General features: G+C 35.0%; 1 pseudogene; it reads right to left on the reverse strand.

Annotated features, from left to right (window-relative positions):
• Positions 1 to 13,656: 13,656 nt before the first annotated feature.
• Positions 13,657 to 15,212, reverse strand: LOC116116825 (annotated as a pseudogene).
• Between the last annotated feature and the right edge of the window lie 6,938 nt (positions 15,213 to 22,150).

Here is a 22,150-nt window from a genome sequence, read left to right on the forward strand (position 1 = left end):
TAAGAATTTACAATAAAACATAATGAAAATTTACAAACATTGAACAAATTGGTAAACAATTAACAATAAAACTTTGAAAAGAAGCAAACAAATCAAACACAAAATATCTTACAGACTTAGTTTCTTAATATACGTGCAACTCATTAAAAACATTGACAAAAATTTACGATCGTAATAAGAAGTATGAGCTTAACTGAAAAGTAGAGAGGTTGAGAAGAGTTAAAGAAGAGAGACTTACAGAGAACTTAGATTAAAGGCAACTGAGTCTGAACTGAGCAGTGCAGTGATAATAGAGATTCAATTTGTTTAGGTTTGAGAGAGAAGTTGAAGAAAAGGTTGAAAAGAGAGGAGGCGGTAACAAGAGCATTGTTGTGTTTGACATGTACCAGAGTTACATGCTGATGGCGCAAAATTAAAACAACTCAAAATAACTTTAGTAATGTACACATTCAAAATTAAAATAACAAACTCAAAATCTTTACTTAACCGAAGGTAACGCACACTCCAGAAATTGTCTGAAAATCATTCAAGAAAGAAAACCCATAATCAAACTAAATTGAAGCGAACACATAGTCCATAAATTGTATGAAAATCATTTAGATAAAGAAAACCCATAATCATACTAAATCGAAGAGAAAGCACTTGAAATTTTTGTAACTTTAAATGAAACATAAACAAGAAAATTTGTACTTACTAGAGGTTAGGGAGTGATGGGTTTGAAGTTTCTGAACCATGATTGGGTTGTTAGAGTATGTGCATTAGAGCCAATAATTATTCTCTTGTAAACATTATTTATAATGAATAAATGGCATTGCTTATTTACAAGCATCCATACTATAGCATCTATTTATTGCGTATAAAGAAAATAGTATATGTCCTTAGAATGGTTGAAACCTGTGACAAGGAGTTAAGTGTTATAAATCTGAATTGACCCTATGAGCACATGTGGTGGCTATTAAAAAACTATCTATAATCATAGTATAAATCTAACATAGGACACAGATTATATAGAAAGACTATCATCGTGTTGAATGACTCTATCGAAAGGTAGTGACAAATCTCACATGTCAAGGTTATGGGCATCAACATGGTACGACGCATGGGTGCTTGCTTGTGCAAGTCCAATGGATTAACCAATCAAAGGATTCCATACAAGATGGTAAACCTAGTGTCTATGGAATATATCCCCTACGGATTGTAGTGATGTGATCATTCGACTTGAGATCACTAGAGAGCCATGTGTAAGATTTGACACTAGCCTAACGTTGTCTTTCTTAGACATTACTAACAGTGGTGATTGGTTACATCGAGAAGTACACTATGGCTATGGTGGAAACAAAGGATTCATCACTCCTAGTTATAGGAGATCTTATCTCGGCGAGAGATTTGGTTAAGAACTACAATCGCAAATCTGTTGCCACAGTGCACTACAACAAAAATGACCTACGGTAAAACTGGATAGTAGCACTTTTCCTTAAAGTGTTACTATAGACTATCTATGGTAACACGTGATGTTAAAATGTTATGATAACAATTTTTATATGTAACACTTTAACTTTTTGTAACACATTTTATATCAATGGTAACTCATTTTTTTAAATGTTATGGAAAATATATTTACAATAGCATTTTTTAAGTGTTACAATAAACCTAATAATATAGTAACTTTTTTATAATGTTACCATTTAATCAAACTACAGTAACATTTTATAAGTGTTACCATAAATCCAATTATTTACCAAGAAATAAAATATTATTCCAGTTAGAGTAGAAGCCCTAGAGCCAATCAATTATTGTAGAATTGACTCTTTGTAATAATGTTCATTGATCAATAAAAGGCATTTTATACTATATCGTGTAAATCATCATTGTATGTATTGATATATGTCCTTAGAATGGTAGAATCGTGATGAGGATATCAAGTGTTTAAAATCTTGATAGTGAGAACCCTATGAGCACATATGGTGGCCATTCTAGAAATGTCCGTAGCCTCAGTATTATTCTAAGTAAGGGCATAGATAATATGGTAAGACTATCATAGTGTTGAACGACCCTGTCGAAAGGTAGTGACTGATCTCACTTGTCAAGGTTGTTTGGTGATAACCTGGTGCAACCTATTAGTGCTAGCTATAGGCAAGTTCACTGGACTGACCCACTAGAGGATTCCATATGGATGGTAACCCCAGTGTCTATGGAACAAATCCTCTAACGAATGGTAGTGCATGTGATCTTTAGACTTGAGATCACCAGAGCACCTTGTGCACCGATTGGTGTAGTTTGACACTAGCCTAACGCGGTTCTTTTTTGAGCTGTCAATACGGTGGTGATTGGCTGCATCAAGGAGTGTATCAAGACTATGGTGGATAGACAGAGGATTCATCACTCCTGGGTACGAGAGAAATTATCTCACGGTGCAATTCAGTATATGGCAATGACGCTAAAACTATGGCCACAGTGGGACTGAGTTGTTGCTCTATCCAGTTTATAATACAGGTTATTAGTCTAGTAACTGAATACACAATATCGAGAGTAACCGTAGGTTGACACTATTTCTATGCCTTGGTCTCGTCGAGATAACGTATGATGAAAGGATCGAATTGTATGATAACCATATCATTGACAGGTAGCTACTTTACTAAATCTGAATCTATCGGGTGGCCATGATGCCTTGCTAGGGGCCAATCTTGGTCTGTGTGTAGTGAGACGATTAATTGGTGTTAATCACGATACTACACACTACCGGTATGATGAGGAGGCTATGGGTCACACACATAGAGGATAATTTTAGAGCCAGCTTAGAAGAAGGGCGTTTTCATCTTTTTAGGCAAAAGGGTATTTTGGTAATTTCACAGTGCAATTAAATTTGCTGAGGTCGTAGCCTTTATTTAATTTGATATTAAAATTAAATAAGTGAGATTACGTTTAAATATGTGTTCGCATATATTTAAATAAATTATCATTATTGTTAAATGTTAATATATATATATTGTAAATATATATTAATTGAATTTAATTGAGATAATGATAAATTAAAATTAAAATATCTTAAAGGGGATGTTTGGATCCAAGGGGTATTTGGGTTGGAGCCCAAGCCTAATAGGGTATAGTGTGCACTATATAAGTGCACACTTTGTGAAATATTTTAATTCACTCATTCAATCATTCAAAGAAAAAATTCTAGCCCCTTCAAACACTCTCCACGCCAGATTGCATTTTGCTTGGAATCAAATATACTTGATTTTCTTCTTGGTTCTTAAAGACTAAAGAGGATCTAGGAAATCCCTCTTTAGTTCCTTGAGGTTATCTTCGTGTGGACTACATCGGTTCGATCCTACACTTGTGTAGGTAGCGAAATACGTTCAGAAACAAGTTGGAGGAGCCTCCAAATGTGCGTATGATTTCTTAAACCTCTAAACTAAAATCTGCAGATTCTTATTTAATATATATATATATATATATATATATATATATATAAACTATAAATTTGTACCCTGATCTTGGTTCTAAGGAAAGATCCATGTTGTAAACGTTTTTTTGTTTTTCCGCTGCCATGTATGATCGTTTCCTAACAATTCCCACCAATATGAAATGAGGTTGATTTTGTCTCATTTTATTGTTTAGGGGTCAAATTCATATTATTTGGGGTTTACTTTGTCATTTTTCATTCATGTAGGAACCAAACAGATGTTTTACATATAGCCAAATTTTAGCCGGGAAGATAACACTTAATACTGCCATTCCAACCCAAAATTTCCTCACAACTTATTCATAGACGGCAAAAATCTTATGTACGACGGTGAGTGACTAACTATGGTGTCAACAATTTTTCGACCAGGTAACCATTTCAATTTTTACTTTGAGTTCTAGAGTTTGCCTTTTCTTTTCTTAACCCTAAACCCATAGATTTTACATCAACATCTCTCTTCTTCTTCTTCTTCTTTTTCTTCTTGGCTCTCTAATAGCAGCGATTTCAACCCTACATGTACCAACCCAATTCCTAAAACCTTCTTCAGACTCCAATCTTCCTCTTTCCATCTCAAAATCTTCCCTTTTTTTCGCCTTCACTTTCATATTCAGTCTCCAAATCGTTGAATGGTTCAGAGGTCTTCTATTTCATTGTTTATGGAAGACATTTTGTGCATTAGAAGTGAGGCAGTAGGTCGTGGAATTCTACGATGGCAGTTTAATAGGAGGGTTCCATGATACCCACTACTCTCTTATTATGTTTTGTCTGCTGAGGACCATTGTTCAAATTTATTAATCTTATTAGTTGTGCTGCGTCAACTCTGATGTTCCTTGTGGTGTGGTGTCCCTTTCTAGTGGTCTCGAGCTACGAAAGTTTAGAGGACGTTCTACTTTGTCCGTTTTCAGTTACTTCCCTCTAGCCTGAATTGTATCTTGTTTGCCTTCCTTGATTGGGCTGGTTCCTCTACTGCTTTTTGTTTGGCTTTTGTTGGATTGATCATGTCTGCTCATTTTGTTGTGGTCTAGGCTGCCGTTTGCTGGGTTTCTCTTTTCTCTTTGGTGAATACTGTATAGATTTTTTGTATAGTGGCCTCCAACTTTCCCCATCCTTCGTGGCTTGTTTTTGCTTTGCCACCTGCCTCTTATGTTTCTCTCTTGGGCCTGTCCATTCTTAATTCGGATGCTGAGATCAAAGATTTTGTTGATAATGCTGGTACTTTCTATCCTATATATACTAGATTTGGCTTAGGTGAGTCAATCATATCTAACTTAGCCCTAAAGTATAAGAAGAAGGCATGGTTTGCTGTGATAAAGGATTTCTCTGAGGATATGATGGTGTTGTATGCTTTTGACAAAGCTCTAACGCTGGTTGCTATTCAGCCAACTTACAACGAACGCAATATCTTTTATGGCCCCTTTGAAGGTTATTTTGTATCAATGTTTTAAAACTCGGCCTGGCCCGGCCAGTTCAACCGGTTCAACCGGGACTTGGAAGCTTCCACGGACCAGGTTTATATTTTTCCTATTCACCCAAAACCTTAGGATTTGGGAGGATGATCGGTGAACAATTGATGGCCGAGATGTTGGGGCTTTTGAAGAGAAAGTGCAGGTGAATGCAATGTTGGTGATGAAGTTGATTTCCGGTGAGTAAATCGATTGAAAATCAAACAAAACTGGCAGCGACAACAACTAGCTTTTGTCGGCGATTGGCGAGGCTAACGGGGTGGGGTGAGGTGGGTTTTGGTCAGGAGGAAGAGGGGAGTAATTTCTGGGTGATGGTGAGGGTTGTTGACGTCGACATCGATGAGATTTGGCCTAGAATGCCAACGCTGGTGCCGGTGAGATCTAGCCGAAATCGAATGTATTTTGGCTAGATATTTTGTATATTTTAAGGGGATGGGCTTAAGGGACAGTTGGGGTTGCATCTGGGGTGTTGCCACCGCCAACTGGTTGCCGGCCGATTTGTATTTAGGATGTGTTTGCCAAATTTCAAACCTATAGGGACTTCATTGTAATTTTTAGGGGTGTATTTGCTGAATTTTAGAAGTTTTTGTCAACTAGTTTGACCACCGATCAAACCAGTTAAACCAGTTGTCGGGTTTGACCTCGGGTTGGGTTTTAAAACATTGGTTTGTATTCAAATAATCTATTTAGTTTAGTTGGTAAATTGTGTTAAAGTTTTATATAATTCATGATAATCAAATCTTGCTTTCCAAAAAATTGAAAGCTAGTTGCCTGTTGACACTTTTTTCTACTAGATTTTTGTCTTTGCTTTAAATGGTTTACCATGGCATCTAAATTTCTTGGTCTTTTTAGAGCTTCATTTCTATATGAGCTCCAGTTGTTTTAGTGGAAGAACAAATTAATGGGAAAAAAAGTTACTGAATGATATGTCCTTGCTGAGGTGTTTATGCATGATCTTGATTTCATCTTGTTTTATGTGTGCTTCCAAATTTTCTTAAAATGTTCAATGAGATGCGGATGAAAACCTTTTTCACACAAGAAAGTCATTTTTTAGTCAAACATAAAGGGGCAACATTATAGTAGTCTGTCTTAAAGATTCATTTATTTAGTCAATTGTCATTTGTATATTTGCAAGGGTTATTACTCTCGTTGCATTTATCTGGTCAGGAGTAGCAATTTTAGGTTACATATCGTTCACTTGTTTTTCAAGAAGTTCCAATTGAATGTTTGAGTACTTGTATTGCTGAAAAGACTAATTAAAGCCCAATATTTGAAACCTCAAAAGAGAAAGTTAGTTTTCATTTAGTATGGAGTTTTGATGATTGGTATGGAAATACTGATGTGTTCTTACCTTATATCTTTGATAGACAATCGAGGATCTAGTAATTTTCAGAATTTAACTTTTTTTTTTTTTTTTTTTTTAGTTAGACTTATTTTTGTAAATTGAGTTTATTTATTTATTTGTGTTAGTAGGTTTTATGATATAGATTTTTTTCCCGATATGTTTAGGCCTTTGCCACTGTCTAAGTAAGGCCTGTATTCTTAATTTTGTAGTAGACTTGATTGATTATTGGAATAATCATATTATTGTTTTCTCCCCCAAATCTCTCCCTTTCACTTCCGATGCTTCTAGTTTAATTTAGGGATGAGGTAGTAATTTTCAGATAGTAAGACTATAAGGAGCCTTGCATTGAACAGCAGGTTGCCGGCAGAGTGGCTTCACTCATGATTCAATATTACTAGACTTTAATTTCATAAATTAGGTTTCCATTTCTATTAGTTTAGTATTACATGGTTGGAGTCCCATCAGTAGAGGAAATGGTTTGTGAAGTTGTGGAAGTCAGCTCTTTTTGAAGGAATGCAAAGGCTTTAGTGAACGAAATAGAGAAGCAACAGGAACAAAAATAATAATAGTAAAACAAAACAAACAGTAAACAAAGAAATTATACGCGATTTACCCTGGTTCACCCAATGTGGGCTACGTCCAGCTGAGTCAATATTATTGAAATATGCCTCACCTCTCTCGTTTACAATGAATGAATTGCTCTCACTCACATAACAAGAGAAAAGAATGTTTATATACTAGGTTTAAGAGATTAAACCTAGTTTTACAAGAATTCCTATTCCTAAGCCCAACCCAAAAAGGAATTAATAACTTAAAAAGAATCCTACAGCGGTTATACATGGAAAAGCCCAAAACCCCCGAGTGCCTCTCCGTTACCCATTAATGCTGAAGTAGTCAACAACTCCAACATTTAGATTCATGAAAAGTTAGATTTGATAAACCTGAGCATAAACTATAAAGGGCTGCAATGGGGAGAATTGGGATGTGAAAGAGGAAAAGTGACACTAGAAACATGATTGCTAATGTGGATAATTTAGAGGGAGAGGTTAGGTTGAATAAAGAGTTACCGAACAAAGGAGCAAACCGAATAAAGTTTGAATAAATTGTGTTTAAAGAAGGCATTTGTGGAGATTTAAACTAAAAGCTCAGTATGCCAAAGGATGCAACAATATCTCCAGATTGCTTCTAGTATTTTGTACCCTTTTATCATCGAAAGGATCATTAAAGAAGCATGGGTGGTCTAAGCTTAGCTCGGGAACGATGACACATAAGTTTGATGGTCAACAATGACAGAAGTTTGACGGTCAATTAGCAATCAGTAGATCTCTGTTGGTCTTCAAGAATTTACTTTTAATTGAAAGGGTGTTACATGGATCCGCTTTTGTGATTACAGGTCTCTCATTGTGTCTAAATTTGAAGTAACCATTCTTTCAATCCTTCCCGCCTGTTAAAAAGAATTTAACAGCCACCCCCGAAATACCCCAATATGCTTTTCCTAAGCCCCCAATATGCTTTTCCTAAGCCATGTCCACAGAAATAGTTTCTTGGCTTGAGATTGTACTGGTGTTCAATCGAAGCCCAAGGTGCATTATAGTCAAACATTACATAAATTTCAAAGCAAAAAAATTTAGCTTTAAGGTGATTAACTGAGCTAATTTGGGGACCCTATTACTGAACTTGGATGTTCTTGTTTACAGCAACTATGATAAATGAACTAAAATAATGTTATTAATTTGAGAATGAGTTACCTAACAATCTCAGTTTGTTTAGGTTTCTTCTTTATATTCTAATAACTCCGCAAACATTGTGGTCCCTATGGATTTTCTGCTTCTATTTGAGTTATAAATTATCGAGTTCTTTTGGATTTTTTTTCTTTTTCATTTGTCAATTCTATTGCTTGTGCAAAGCAAAAGTAGTTCTAATTGTCCTCTTCTAAATATGCAGATGAATTTTTGGAGGAATTTATAAAACAAAATTTTCTTCCTCTATCTGTGCCTATGAACCACGACACACTGAAGTTGCTGAAAGATGATAAAAGGAAAATTGTTCTGACATTGGTGGAGGATGAGGCTGATGAGAAGTCAGAGAAATTGATCAAGCTGTTAAAGGTTGTTGCTTCTGCAAATCGTGACTTAGTTTTTTCATATGTTGGAATTAAATAGTGGGGAGACTTTGCTGATACATTCGGGGTCAATAAGAAGTCAAAATTGCCAAAAATGATCGTTTGGGATGGCGACGAGGAGTACTTAACTGTAAGTATTTAATTTTGAAATCTCGCTAATTTTCTTGCTGCAAGTTTCTGAATGATAACTTTTCCATTCCTGTAAAATAAATAAAAGAAACATGAAAATTTATGGAGTACTGAATTAACAATTAAAAAAAAAAAAAAAAAAATTAAGTCAAAGTGCATAATTGAGACAGAACCCTCCTGGCTGAATAATTTTTTTTTTTTCCTGATGTATTGTCATTATTTTCTTACACACATAAACCAGAATACATACTTATATACTACATTTGTTTAATGGAAGGTTGCCCCCTATACTATGTTGACATTGTTATTAACCTTTCTGTATAAATTTTAAGGTGATGGATTTGGAAATGCCTAGTAACCTGTGAAGTTGGTTTATATCACAAGTGAGACTTCTTTTATCTTTTTCTTCATTTACTAGGAGAAAATAATTCAGGTTCCCTCTTATTAATGTTTGACAAACCGCATGATCAAATACTTATTGTTTCACTTCCGAGAATATTTTGTTTTTTGTTTTTTTTTTTGTTTTTTCTTTTACTCTACATTATAGTATTGCAATATCATTACTTTGCCCATGTAAAATGGTGTATTTTTTATTATATGTTGTATAGTTCAAATAAGGTTTGAGCCTCATTATTTCCTATTGAGGTTGAGGTATAACTTAGAAACTTACTGTTGCTCTTTTAAATTATTGGATGCAAGAAATTCTGGGCAAGGTTTTACTCCTCATGCATTAGTGTAGCTGCTAGTGAGGTATGCATTATTTAAGTATCTAAATTTTCTCATGTTGAGGTATATATGTATTCAATGTTTTAATTGTATGAACACACAATTTATGTATAGAGTTTAATCTATCTTCAAAGGTTTTTAATTTCTATTTAAATTGTGTAGCATGACATGAAATATATCTGAGTAGGTCACTCTACTGTCTTTGTAAAACTTTAAAGGTTTTGCACTATACCATAGTAATGTGTTCTTTGTTATTTAATTGAGTGAAGAAAGATTCTTGATGGTGTGCAAACTGCAATCTGCAATTTGCAGTTTGCAAAGTTGCAGATTGCAGTCTGCAATTTTGCAATCGGCATTTTTGCAAATTGTAGTCTGTAATTTAGCAGCCAAAATTTTTGTAATCTGTAGTTTGCAAAAATATTCTTTGCAAATATTATAATATTGTAACATATATTATAATGATACAATTTGGAGATAAGATTTGAAAATATGATCTTTCAAACTTGCATGGAGCCATTTTTTAGAACTAGTGATTGTGAAGTTGAAGATTTAAACATGTTCTTTTCCTTTCTTTTGCATTAAATATTTAGGGTGCTTTTGTCTTAATCTTTTCTTGAATGTACAATATATGTATGTTGTCATCTTTGAGAATATACATGAGAATTGAAGATGTTTTTTGTATTAATGGTTTTGTAGGTTGTGAAAATGCAAGAGTACTTTTTTGGTAAAGCACAATTGGGAATGGAAGATGGTATGCATGATGGTTTTTGTTGTTAGAATTTTTGAATGATTGGAAAGTATTAACTATTGTTCATAGTTAATTTTCCAATCATTTAGGTATTATAATGTAAAAGTGATTGGTGCATATTTTTTAGGCATATGTAAAGCTTTTTGTATACGAAGGTTTATATGTTACAGAATATGAATATGAAGCATATTAGATTTTGTGGATGTAAAGGATGTTAGGTGCCTATTTATTAGGCATATATGCAAACTTTTTGTATATGGAGGTTCACCATCAATGAAATGTTCTTTGGAAAATTAGTACTGTATCATTATTTATAATTTGTATTATGAAAATAACAATTATAACAGTTTTTATATATGCTATAACATATACATTGACGGCACTTTCAAAATGTTATAGAAAACTAAACTGTAATATGTTAAGAATGTTACAGAAAACTTATTTATAACATTTTGAGAATGCTACAGAAAATTAAACTGTAACAGGTTAAGAAAGTTACAGAAAACTTATTTATAACCTTTTGAGAATGTTATATAAAACTAAACTGTAACAGGTTAAGAATGTTATTGAAAACTTATTTATAGCATTTTGAGAATATTACAGAAAACTAAACTGTAACAGGTTAAGAATGTTATAGAAAACTTATTTATAGCATTTTGAGAATATTACAGAAAACTAAACTGTAACAGGTTAAGAATGTTATAGAAAACTTATTTATAACATTTATGTAGTGTTACCAAAAATCATTCGTAACTACGAATAAGTGCTATAATATACTTAACAACAACATTTTATAGTAGTTACTGAAATGATTAGTAACATGCAAAAAATGTTACCAATGTCTACTTTTTAGTAACATAGGTTGTCACAACATCCTTATAAATGCTACCAATTACCTATGGTAACACTTTTTGCATGTTACCATAGGCCATTTTTCTTGTAGTGGTGCAATCAAGTTGGTGCTCGAATCCGATATTATATAGTCGTAGATTCGACAAACAAATACAATCGTGTCAAAGTCGATACTTTGAAGTAGACACTATTTTTGTACTTCAAACCTTGATGAGGTATAAGATGATGAATGGATCGAATTGCACAGTAACCATACTGTAGAAAAGGTAAGCCACTTCGTTGATTCTTTATTTGTTGTGTAATCATGATGCCTTGCTAGAGGCCAATCTTGATTGGTGTATTAAACACTAATTGGTTGATGCTTAATTAGTTATCGGGACACTGCCACCAATATAAAGAGCCTTCGGGTCACACACATTAAAAGCAATTAAGAGGAAAGCGAATTGAAGGGTATTTTCATCCTTTGGATGAAAAGGGTATTTGGGTAATTTTGATAAGCGATTAAATTCACTGTAAAGGTTGTCGCCAATATTCAATATTTATATTGAAGGAATTTTAGCAAAATTGTATTCATATTAATATTAATTAATATGGAGGAATATATTTAATTTAATTAAATATATTAAAACCTTAACAAAATATGAATATATAAATATATATGGATTAAATAAATTGCAATATTTATTTAATTAGGAATATGTATTTATATAGGAATTAAATAAATAGGAATATTTGTTTAATTGGAAAACATATTTAATTAGAGAATATCTTTTAGAGATATTCCAAATCCTAATAGAATTGCAATCCAACCTAAAAAGGAATTAGGAGATTCATTCTCCTAATTGAATTCCTCCTAAGGATTGCAGGCCTTGGGTTTTAGCTTTAGACATGTTTTTTTAGACATAAGTTTGAAAGTTTTAATTTGGTTTAAAGTTTTTGAACTAAACACCCAAATTAAAACCCAAGCCACAAAACCCTAAAAGTGGAGAGAAGAAGTTCTCTCAAATCTGCCACCTTCTCTTAAGCTTTTGTATTGATCTAGCAGTTAATACAAAAGTGATCCCATCCTACTTTTGTGTGGATACTGCCGAGCTCAATTCTACCTTGGATCGATAGCAAAGGATCCCTGTGAGCAGTTCCCGTAAACAGTACACCGTAAACAATGCTAGTGAACGGTAACCATGAACAATCAGTGAATAGTAATTATGAATAGTATTGTGAATAGTACATAAACAGTGTTGGTGAACGGTATCTGTGAATAGTGCTTATGAACAGTGTCAATGGACAGTAAACATGAACAGTACCAAAAATCATCTAGAGAAGGAGCCACCAATGAAGGTATAATTACTAAACGTTGTATGAAATATATTGTGATTGTAACTCATCGGATCCTGATCTTGGGAAATGGGGTTCTATCGAAGCAAAAAATTTTAGTATTTCGTGCTTGTTACGATAGAATTCCCTACGTGGGTTGTATTGGATGAGTGAAGGAAATCGAGAAGGAGAATTGAAAGATGAAGTTGCATGGAGAAGAGAAGAGGTGAGGTTCTTCAACTGGGAAATTGGGGAATTAGGGATTTGGGAAAAGGCATGGTATATATAGGTCAGGGTTTTTTTTTGTAAATAACTTTAAAAAGTGGGGCTTTTATTTAGTTGCTGAATTTTTAAATATAATTATATTTGGAAAACAAGTGAATTTGGAACTAAATATTTAGTTGCAAAAAAATTAGCATTAGTTGCCTATGTTAACAAATAATTTGGGGGGAACAAGAATTTTTCAAATTAAACTGGTGACTAAATCAAATTTAGTTGCTGTATATGATTTTTTGCAACTATTTTTAGTATGAACAAAAAAATTTGTGCTAAAAATACCTTGAGCCCCTTGTAATTATTGTCAAAAAATGGGATGTTTTAGTAATTTTGTTATTCTGTAACTAATCATAATAGTTACTAATAAAATCCTAATTATTTGCTACTAAGGGCTAGTTGGCAAACTTTTTTTTTCTGTAACTTATAATGTAGATGCAATATCTAAAATTTTAGACGCAAATTGTGAATTTATACTAGGAAAAAATTACCTGCTAAAAATGGCAACTAATTTTATTAGTCGCTAAGGCAAACTGTTATGTAACTAGCAAAATAGTAACAGAAAATTTACTTTAGACGCCAAATGTGGGAACATGTGAACCTCAAAATTTTATTCCTCTTTGACCAACCAATAGCAATTTAGTTGGTAAATGTAGGTTTTTCTTGTAGCATATTGAGTTGTGATCCACATTTATTTGATTGTTATCAATAATAATATCAGTCTTTTAGCATTTGTTAGAGTTTTGATCAGTGTATTAACTAACGAAAAGAGATGAGAAAGCATGGAACTAATCTGAATTAATGATATGTAAACATGTTCCATCACCGTTCTGCCAAAAGTGTTATTAAGGAATGTGAGTGTTTTTTGAAGAAAAGTACGACGTTTATTTCTCTGTTTAAGGAATGTGAGTGTTTTTTGAAGGAAAGAGCATTATTAAAGTATGAAACTCGCTGTTCATTAGCTAGAATAAGTTACGTTGCCCTCACCAAAAGCATATTATATGTTTCATAATATGATGCACGCTTGTAACATCAATATTTTTGTTATCTTTTGGAAGAACAATTCAAAGATATTTTCGTTAAAAATCTCAAAAACAGCAGTTCAAATTACATTTTCTATAAACGTTTAGTGTTTTTGGAACAAATACTTCTACAAACAAACAGGAAACTGTAATAAATTTACAATATTTGCACTAATTACAGCAGAATAACACTATCTTAAATGGCTAGTAAGTGCCTTGAAAAAAAAGAAGCTCCTCCAATAGTCTTTGTCCTCACAAGTATTTTCCACTTCATCTCATCCTTCTTGCCTTGTTTCTTCATCCTATCCTTGCAGTTGCTGTAATCAAAGTTTCCACCGTTAGTTGAAAGTCTCAATTTTCATTGTATTACATACTATAGATTAAAGTTACTACAATAACTCACCTACATAAAGGAACCCTGTGCGCACTTGAATCACCACTGAGATGAGAGTGTAATTCCAAGAGATGCCACATTCTTTTTCAACGGATGCATCTTCCAGGGACTTTTAACTTGCAACTAGCGAAATATCGAACGAGTAACTCCAGTCTCTTGCAGGCTGCATAATTACAAGGCGCCTGATTCTTGTTGAAATATTTATCAAATGGGCCAATGGTCCAACAAACATCTCTACATATATGAACAAGACCCTCCATTGCCTCATACAATTGCAAATAGATCTTCATGCCTTTCAATTTTCTGACCGTTTCCTTTCGCCTTTGAAAATATATTCAAAATTAGATCAAAAGAAAGAAAGGCCGGGACTTCACATATAAAAAAGAAAGGATAATAATAATAATAATAATAATAATGTCTTACATTTTCTTCATCAATCATGGATTCCATAAGATTTTTTTCAAGCACAGGTGGCTTTGCTTCATGATTTTCCATCCTTCAGTCTCGAAAACAGTCGTAGAATTTCTGAGGATCATACGGTGACAAATGAGGCCAAGTCTTGGGGCATCACATAGTAATGCCAGCTAAAATATGTCAACTGCATTCTCTTTGGTGAGCAAACCTTGCTCTAGTTTACGTTCACACTTCTGTTTTAACCGAGGAACCACAAACACATGAGACAGAACCAACAGATGTAAGACATAATCCTCCATGTCTACTTTCTCAAAACTACAATTTAATTACCAATAACAATTAGCACATAGTGACATTACTGTTGAAGCTGATGATATTTTGCTAGAAACAAAGTCAACTGAAGTTTGTTGACCGAAGATGTAGAGAAGTCGAAGACAAGAAGCACAACAGCTAGCCTTGGGAGCAGTGGAATGGAGCTGATTTTGTGATGTCTAAACTGATGTTTTTTGATGTATTCAGTAGGGTATTCAATTGTAATTAAGGGGTAGTTAAATGTAAGGTTTGTGTATGGTTAAAATTGTGTGATGGTGAATTATTGTTAGTAAAATATTCACTCCAAGTTTAGGTGAACAGTGTCTTAAACCTTTTGTATAAATTGAACCCATTTTCAATGAAAAAGTAGCGTAACATTCAACAAAAACTTCTCTCTAAAAAGCAATTGTTTCATCTGTTTCCTTTGTATTCTCCAGCTCAAAAACTACAAATGGTATCAGAGTGTCCACCGAGATCTTAGAGGACTTGTGGAGCTCTAGTCATTCATCTCTTTCTGTACTGTATTTGTGCCTGAAATCAAGCAATATTTCGCAATCAAACTTTCTTCCAATGGCCTTAAACACGATCTCTCTTCCTTCTCCTCCTGTTTTCGATTGTGATCAGTACCACATTTGGGTTGTCAAAATGAAAACTTACCTAAGAGGGCATGGTCTATGGCAATATGTGGTAGAAGAGAGATAGCCACCTTAGTCGGGACCAAACCCCACCTTTAATCAGATCAGGCTACATGAAGAAGAAACAGCCAAAACTTCTAGAGCCTTGTCTTGCATTCAGTCAATTGTTTCAGATTTAGTCTTCACAAGGATCATGGCTTATGCGACACCAAAAGAAGGTTGGGATAAGCTTAAGGAGGAGTTTATGATAAGTGATAAAACAAGAAACATACAAGTTTTGAACTTAAGGAGAGAGTTTGAAGTGCTGAGAATGCAAGAAGCTGAGTCAGTCAAGGAATATGTTGACAGACTCATGAATGTAGACAACAAAATTCAACTACTTGGTGAAGAACTAACAGACAAGAGGATTGTAGAGAAAGTGTTGGTAAGTATTCCTGAAAGGTTTGAATAAAAAATCTCATCCTTGGAGGATTCTAAGGACATGTCCCAAATCTCCTTATCAAAGCTTGTTCATGCTTTACAAGCTTAAGAACAAAGGAGGCTACTAAAACAAGAAGAAAGCAGTGAGGGAGCTATGATTGCAACGTTCAAAGGCAAACCAGTTTAGGGAGGAAATAAGAAGTACGCTAGAGATAAGAAGGGAAAGGAAAAGGCTAACAATAAATGGGGAAAGAAAAGATATCCTCAATGTCCTCACTGCAAGAAGAAAAACCATGCAGAAAATCGTTGTTGGTTTAGGCCTGGGATACAATGCAGGTAATGCAAGGAATTTGGTCACATTGAGAAGGTTTGCAAAAACAAAGGAAACTAGTAGGAGCAGCAAGCACAAGTAGTGGAGAATCAGTAGCAAAACCAAGAGGCAGAGCAATGGTTTGTAGCCTCCTGCTATGCAACACATACCTGCAAGAAAGTTTGGCTAATTGATAGTGGCTACACCAATCACATGACACCAGGCCACACTAATTGTGTTGACTTGGATGAATATTATTAGTCAAAAGTCTGAATTGGAAATGGAGATCTGGTGGAAGTCAAGGGAAGAGGTGATGTAGCAGTCCAAACTTTGATAGGTACAAAACTTATTTCAAATGTGTTGTATGTTCTTGAAATTAGCCAAAGTTTGTTAAGTGTAGGAAAAATGTTAGAGAAGAATTATGTCTTCCATTTAAAAAAAAAATCATGTATCATCTTAGATAATGATGGTAGTGAGCTTATGAGAGTAAAAATGATAGGAAAAAGCTTCCCTGTTGAGTGGAAAAAACCAGATTTTCAGGTCCATACCGCTAGCATAGATGAGTCTGAACTATGGCACAAGAGATTTGGCCATTTTCACTACAATGGCCTTAGAGAAATGAAGTATAAAAATCAGGTTCAGAATGTACCAGAATAGAAGAAAGGAAAAGTTTGTGTCATGCTTGCCAACTTGGTAAGTTGATCTAGCAACCATTTCCTCAAAATTAAGCACAGAGGGTTGTTGAGAAGCTGCAATTCATAGATAGTGATGTTTGCAGACAATGCAGATTCCTTCCTTGAATGGTAGCAAGTATTTTGTGCTATTTATAAATGACTTCACGAAAATGAGTTGGGTCTATTTTTTAAAACAAAAGAGTGAAGTTGCTGCCATGTTCAAAAAGTTCAAGTTGTTGGCAGAAAACCAAACTTGTTCGAGCTTTAAAATCAATTACAAGTGATAATGGGACAAAGTATACTTTAAACCAATTTGAAGAGATATGCAGGGGAGCTGGAATAAGGCACCAATTTAGCAGTCCCGATACTTCACAGCAAAATAGAGTTAGTGAAAGGAAAAATAGGATTGTTATGGAGATGGCTAGGTGCATGATGTTTGAAAAGAAGTTGCCAAAATAATTTTGGGCAGAGGCTGTGAATACTACAGTCTATCTTCTCAATAGACTTCCAACCAGGGCACTCAACAATTTAACTCCATTTGAGGCCTAGTATGGAGTTAAGCCTTCAGCAGAGAATCTCAAAATTTTCGGGAGTGAGTGTTATGCTCATATTCCAGCAAGTAAAAGAAGTAAGTTGTATGAGAAAGCTAAAGTAGGAATCTTAATTGGATACAACAACACCTCCAAAGCCTTAAGAGTCTTCAATCCAAAAACCAAGAAGATTCTGATAAATAGAGATGTTAGAGTGGATGAGCTATCCTTTTGGAATTAGGAAAAGAAAGAAGTTGAAGATGAAGGAAGGCTGATGCAAAAAGAAGTTTCAAGTAGTCAAGATGATTTTGAAAATGACTCAAATGTAGATCAAGAAACCTCAGTCAGAGGTACTAGGTTGTTGTCAGATGTTTATGAGAGGTGTAATGTGTTAGAGTAAATACCCTAGAGCCAATCAATTATTGTAAAATTGACTCTGTAATAAATGTTTATTTATCAATAAAAGACATATTCTTCTATATCGTGTATGTAATGATATATGTCCTTAGGATGGTAGAACCGTGACAAGGGTATCAAGTGTTTCAAATCTTGATAGTGAAAACCCTATGATCACATATGGTGGCTATTCTAGAAACTTCCATAGCCCCAGTATTATTCTGACCAAGGACACAGATAATACGGTATGGCTATCATAGTGTTGAACGACCCTGCGAAAGGCAGTGACTGATCTCACTTGTTAAGGTTGTTTGCCGACAACCTGGTGCAACGCATGGGTCCTTGCTAGAGGCAAGTTCACTAGACAAACCTACCAGAGGATTCCATATGGATGGTAACCCCAGTGTCTATGGAATAAATCCTCTAACGGATGGTGGTGCATATGATGCTTAGACTTGAGATCACTGGAGCGCCTTGTGCACCAATTGGCGTAGTTTGACACTAGCCCAACGTAGTTCTATTCAGAGCTATCAATACGATAGTGATTAGTTACATTGAGAAGTGTATCGAGACTATGGTGGATCGACAAAGGATTCACCACTCCTAGGTATGGAAGAAGTTATCTCACTGGGTAATTCAGTAAATTGAAATGACACTAAATCTGTGGCCACAGTGGGATTGAGTTGATGCTCAATCCAATTTAATATTCCTGTCATTGGTCCAGTAATTGAATACAAACATGTCAAGGATATCTGAGGTTGACACTATTTCTGTACCTCAGTCTCAATGAGATAACAGTTGATGAAATGATTTGATTGCATGGTAACCATACCATTGACAGGCTGCGGTTTCGCTGAATCCGAATCTATTGGGTGGCCATGATGCTTTGCTAGGGGCCAATCTTGGTATGTGTGTAGTGAGACGATTAATTGGTGTTAATCGCGATGTTACACACTGTCGATATGATGAGGAGCCTACGGGTCACACACTTAGAAGATAATTTAAGAATCAATTTATGAGAAGGGTATTTTCGTCTTTTAGGACGAAAGGGTGTTTTGGTAATCTCACAGTGCAATTAAATTTGCTGAGGTTGTTGCCTGTATTTAATTTTAATATTAAAATTAAATTAGTGAGATTATATTTAAATATATCTTTGTATATATTTAAATGAATTATTATTATTGATTAAATGTTAATATATTATTATATATTAATTGATTTTAATAATAATAATAATTAATTAATTAAAATACCATATTTTGATTGACTTCTTAGATCATATTGAATCGACTAAGTAAGTGTTTGGATTACTGGTGAGACCATGATTCCTTAGCCACAACAATGGCTCTATTGTTATCGCAGTAGAACTTTACTGGATCAATAATGCTTGGAACCACATCAAATTTAGTAATGAACATCTTGATCCAAACCGCCTATACGAATGCATTAAATAATGCGTTATACTTAGCATCAATCGTAGAATCCGCTATAGTACTTAACTTCAAGCTCTTATAGCTCACTGTAGCTTTATTGAGACAAAATATAAACCCAGATTGTAAGCAAAAATCATCTTTATCTGTTTGGAGATTAGTATCACTGTATCTTCTTACAGTGAGCTCATATTCCCCTCCATGATCCAAGATCAGATCCTTAGCCCTTTTTTAGGTATTTAAGGATGTCCATTAACACTTATCTAGTGTCACTCACTTAGATCAAGTTGATATCTTCTACAAGTGCTGAATGCCACATAAGACATCAATCTGAGTACATAACACATTGCTCACTAAGATCCTATTGATATCTTTTTCAAGTGCTTAATGCACATAAGATATCAGTCCAAGCATGCAATCACAACATCACTCTCTTAAATCTGATTGATGTCCCCTACAAGTGCTTGATGCACATGAGACATCAATCTGAGCATACAAGATGGATTCACTTGTTAAAGCATGTAGGATCCTCTTCATTCTATCTCCCTTAATGTGTGGTTTAGGACACATATCCTCAGAGAGATAGACACTATATGCCATCGGAAGAGATTCCTTCTTTGATTCTTCCATACTGAATCCATTTAGTACCTTGTCTATGTACTCTGACTTGGGCTAAGCAAACTTCCTAAACTATTACGATAGATCTTCATTCCGAGAATGTAAGCTGCTTCTCCTGTAACGCCCCACTTGAGGTACGTAGTTAATGCTTCTTCTTTTGCTCTTTTTGAGTTAATTCATAATTGTTAGGTTGGCCTTTGAATGATATGTTGAACACTTGCCTTGATATTGGTTGAAAATAGAAGAAGTTTAGTGTTTCAGTCTTCGCCGGGGCGAAGAAGAATCTTCGCCGCGGCGAAAAGGTGTTGTAGCCACGAGGAAGCTTCTGGACAGTTTCGCCGTGGCGACAGAAGCTTCCTCGCTGCGGCGACGTGCCGACCAAATTGTTTGTTAAGTTTTAGATATTTTCTTCCTTAAGGGCAATTTGACCATTCTACCCCTAATTAGCAGGAAAAGTGGGGAGTAAAATATAAGGAATTTTCATGGAGAATATGTTGTTATGGGGGTGTGTTTGTAATGAATCAAAGGATATAGATGGAATTCCTAAGGAAGAGTAAGGGCAAAATGGGAATGCTTGTGTATAAATTTCATTAAAAGGAATTAAGTCATTGCAAACCCTTCATTCTTCTTCTCCATCGCCACTCTCCTCTCTTGCTTCCTCTCAATTTCTCTTTCTTTTGTTCAAGGAGTTTTAAAGGGCTTTTGGAGTGATTTGGGGTAGAAAATCAACCTAAGGCATCCTAAGGTAAGGATTCTTGCTTTGGTTGTGAAGNTTTTTCTATATTAAATGTAATGTTTATTTGATTAAATAAATGCTTAATTCTATTAAATTAGTATAATTTTCAAAATAATTATTATTTAATAAAAATATCATTCCCAATATTTAATTAATATATACAAAAATAATGAGTGAAATAGATTAATTGTTGATTATTACAATAAAATAAAATAAAAGAATATTCTAAAGAATATTCTAAGGAATATTCTTTTTGGTGTAATATTTGGTGTTGTGGGTTGGATATGGAATAGTATTTTACACCAAAATTTACACCAATTTGGTGCAATTTTGCACCAAATTGGTGCAATGGGTTGGAGATGGTCTTAGGCATTTCTCTGCAATTTGTTGCTACTCTTGCCTCTCTAATATCTTCCCAGCATTCTTCGGTAGTTCAACTACCGCTTTTGCCACTTCCTTTCCAGATTGTAACATGGTATCAGAGCAGGTCTCCTAGCAAAGCTTTCCTTGCCGCTCAAACTCACTAATCAATCCTGCTCTCTATTGTTGCTTCACCTGCAAAACATACACTCATATTAGTTACTCCCCTCTGCAAAAACAAGCGAAAAAAAAAAAAAAAAAGGAACCCAATACACCAAATATGGGCCTTGACTCAACCAACCAATCAAACACTCAATCCAACCCAAACACCCAAATAACCCAAACACTGCAATAGGCCCAAACACACAAACGGACATATACAACCAAAATAGCCAAGCAGGCTGTCAAACCAAACTCATCAATCCAACCAAACCGGTTCATAGACCCAAACTGGCCCAAATCCATTTGGGCAAACGGGTTCTGGCCCAAACTCGTATCCTTTCCAATTCCAATTTGTGCAGCCAAATCATCACTGACGGGAACCTAGCGATGCTCTCTTCTCCTCATCGTCCGATGGACCAAAACTTGTTCTAGTCAAGCAAACTCTCACTAGATTGGAAAACTACACGACATGGGCTCGTGATTTCTGACAGGCTCTCATAACCAAAGACAAGGATAGATTCCTTGATGGAACCATGGCTTTTCCGAAAGAGCCTCATCTCCACAAGCATTGGACTAGGTGCAATATGTTAGTCTGCTCGTTGATCAGCAACTCTCTGACCTAAGAGGTTGCTGTCGACTTGCCACCTATAGAGATCGTCAAGCAATTATGGCGATACATCAAAGAGATGTATGGACAACTGCATCTGGCAAAGTTGTTTACTCTCTGGCAAAGCCTTGCTGAGATTAAACAAGAAAATCAAAGTGTAACCGCATATTACAACTAGCTATCAGCCGTGTGGAATGAGCTTGACTCCGTCACCATACCATTGCAGGGTCTACAAGAAACTTTACAACAATTCTAGCAACTCAAGGCTTAGGAGCGTTTAATCCATTTCTTGTTTGGATTAAACGAGAGCTTCCTTCCCTTTCGGACGTAAATGTTGACCAAGACTTAACCGACCGTCTCTTCGTCGGACCTATCAATTGGTTGTTCAGGATGAAAGCAAAAGGTTGGCTTCCATGGATTCACTGCATCGTGGTGACTCTGTCGCTTTTTTCACAGAGAAATGAGAGAGCAAAAGAAAAGGAAAAGAGGATGGGCGGCTAGGGTTTGCAAAAGAAAATAGTGGTTTTTTATATAAAGAAGCCAACGGTCAGGATCTCTTATAGCCATCCAACAGCCAGAAATCAACCAACCTGGTCAACCAAGTTAATGGTCAACTCCAGGGCCACTCATTTAACTCATCCATCTCTAAGGAATTTTCATGCTAGATCCAATGGCTCAAGATCGTCCTGATT

This window comes from Pistacia vera, unplaced genomic scaffold (assembly GCF_008641045.1).
Source record: "Pistacia vera cultivar Batoury unplaced genomic scaffold, PisVer_v2 Contig785, whole genome shotgun sequence".
Taxonomy (NCBI): domain Eukaryota; kingdom Viridiplantae; phylum Streptophyta; class Magnoliopsida; order Sapindales; family Anacardiaceae; genus Pistacia; species Pistacia vera.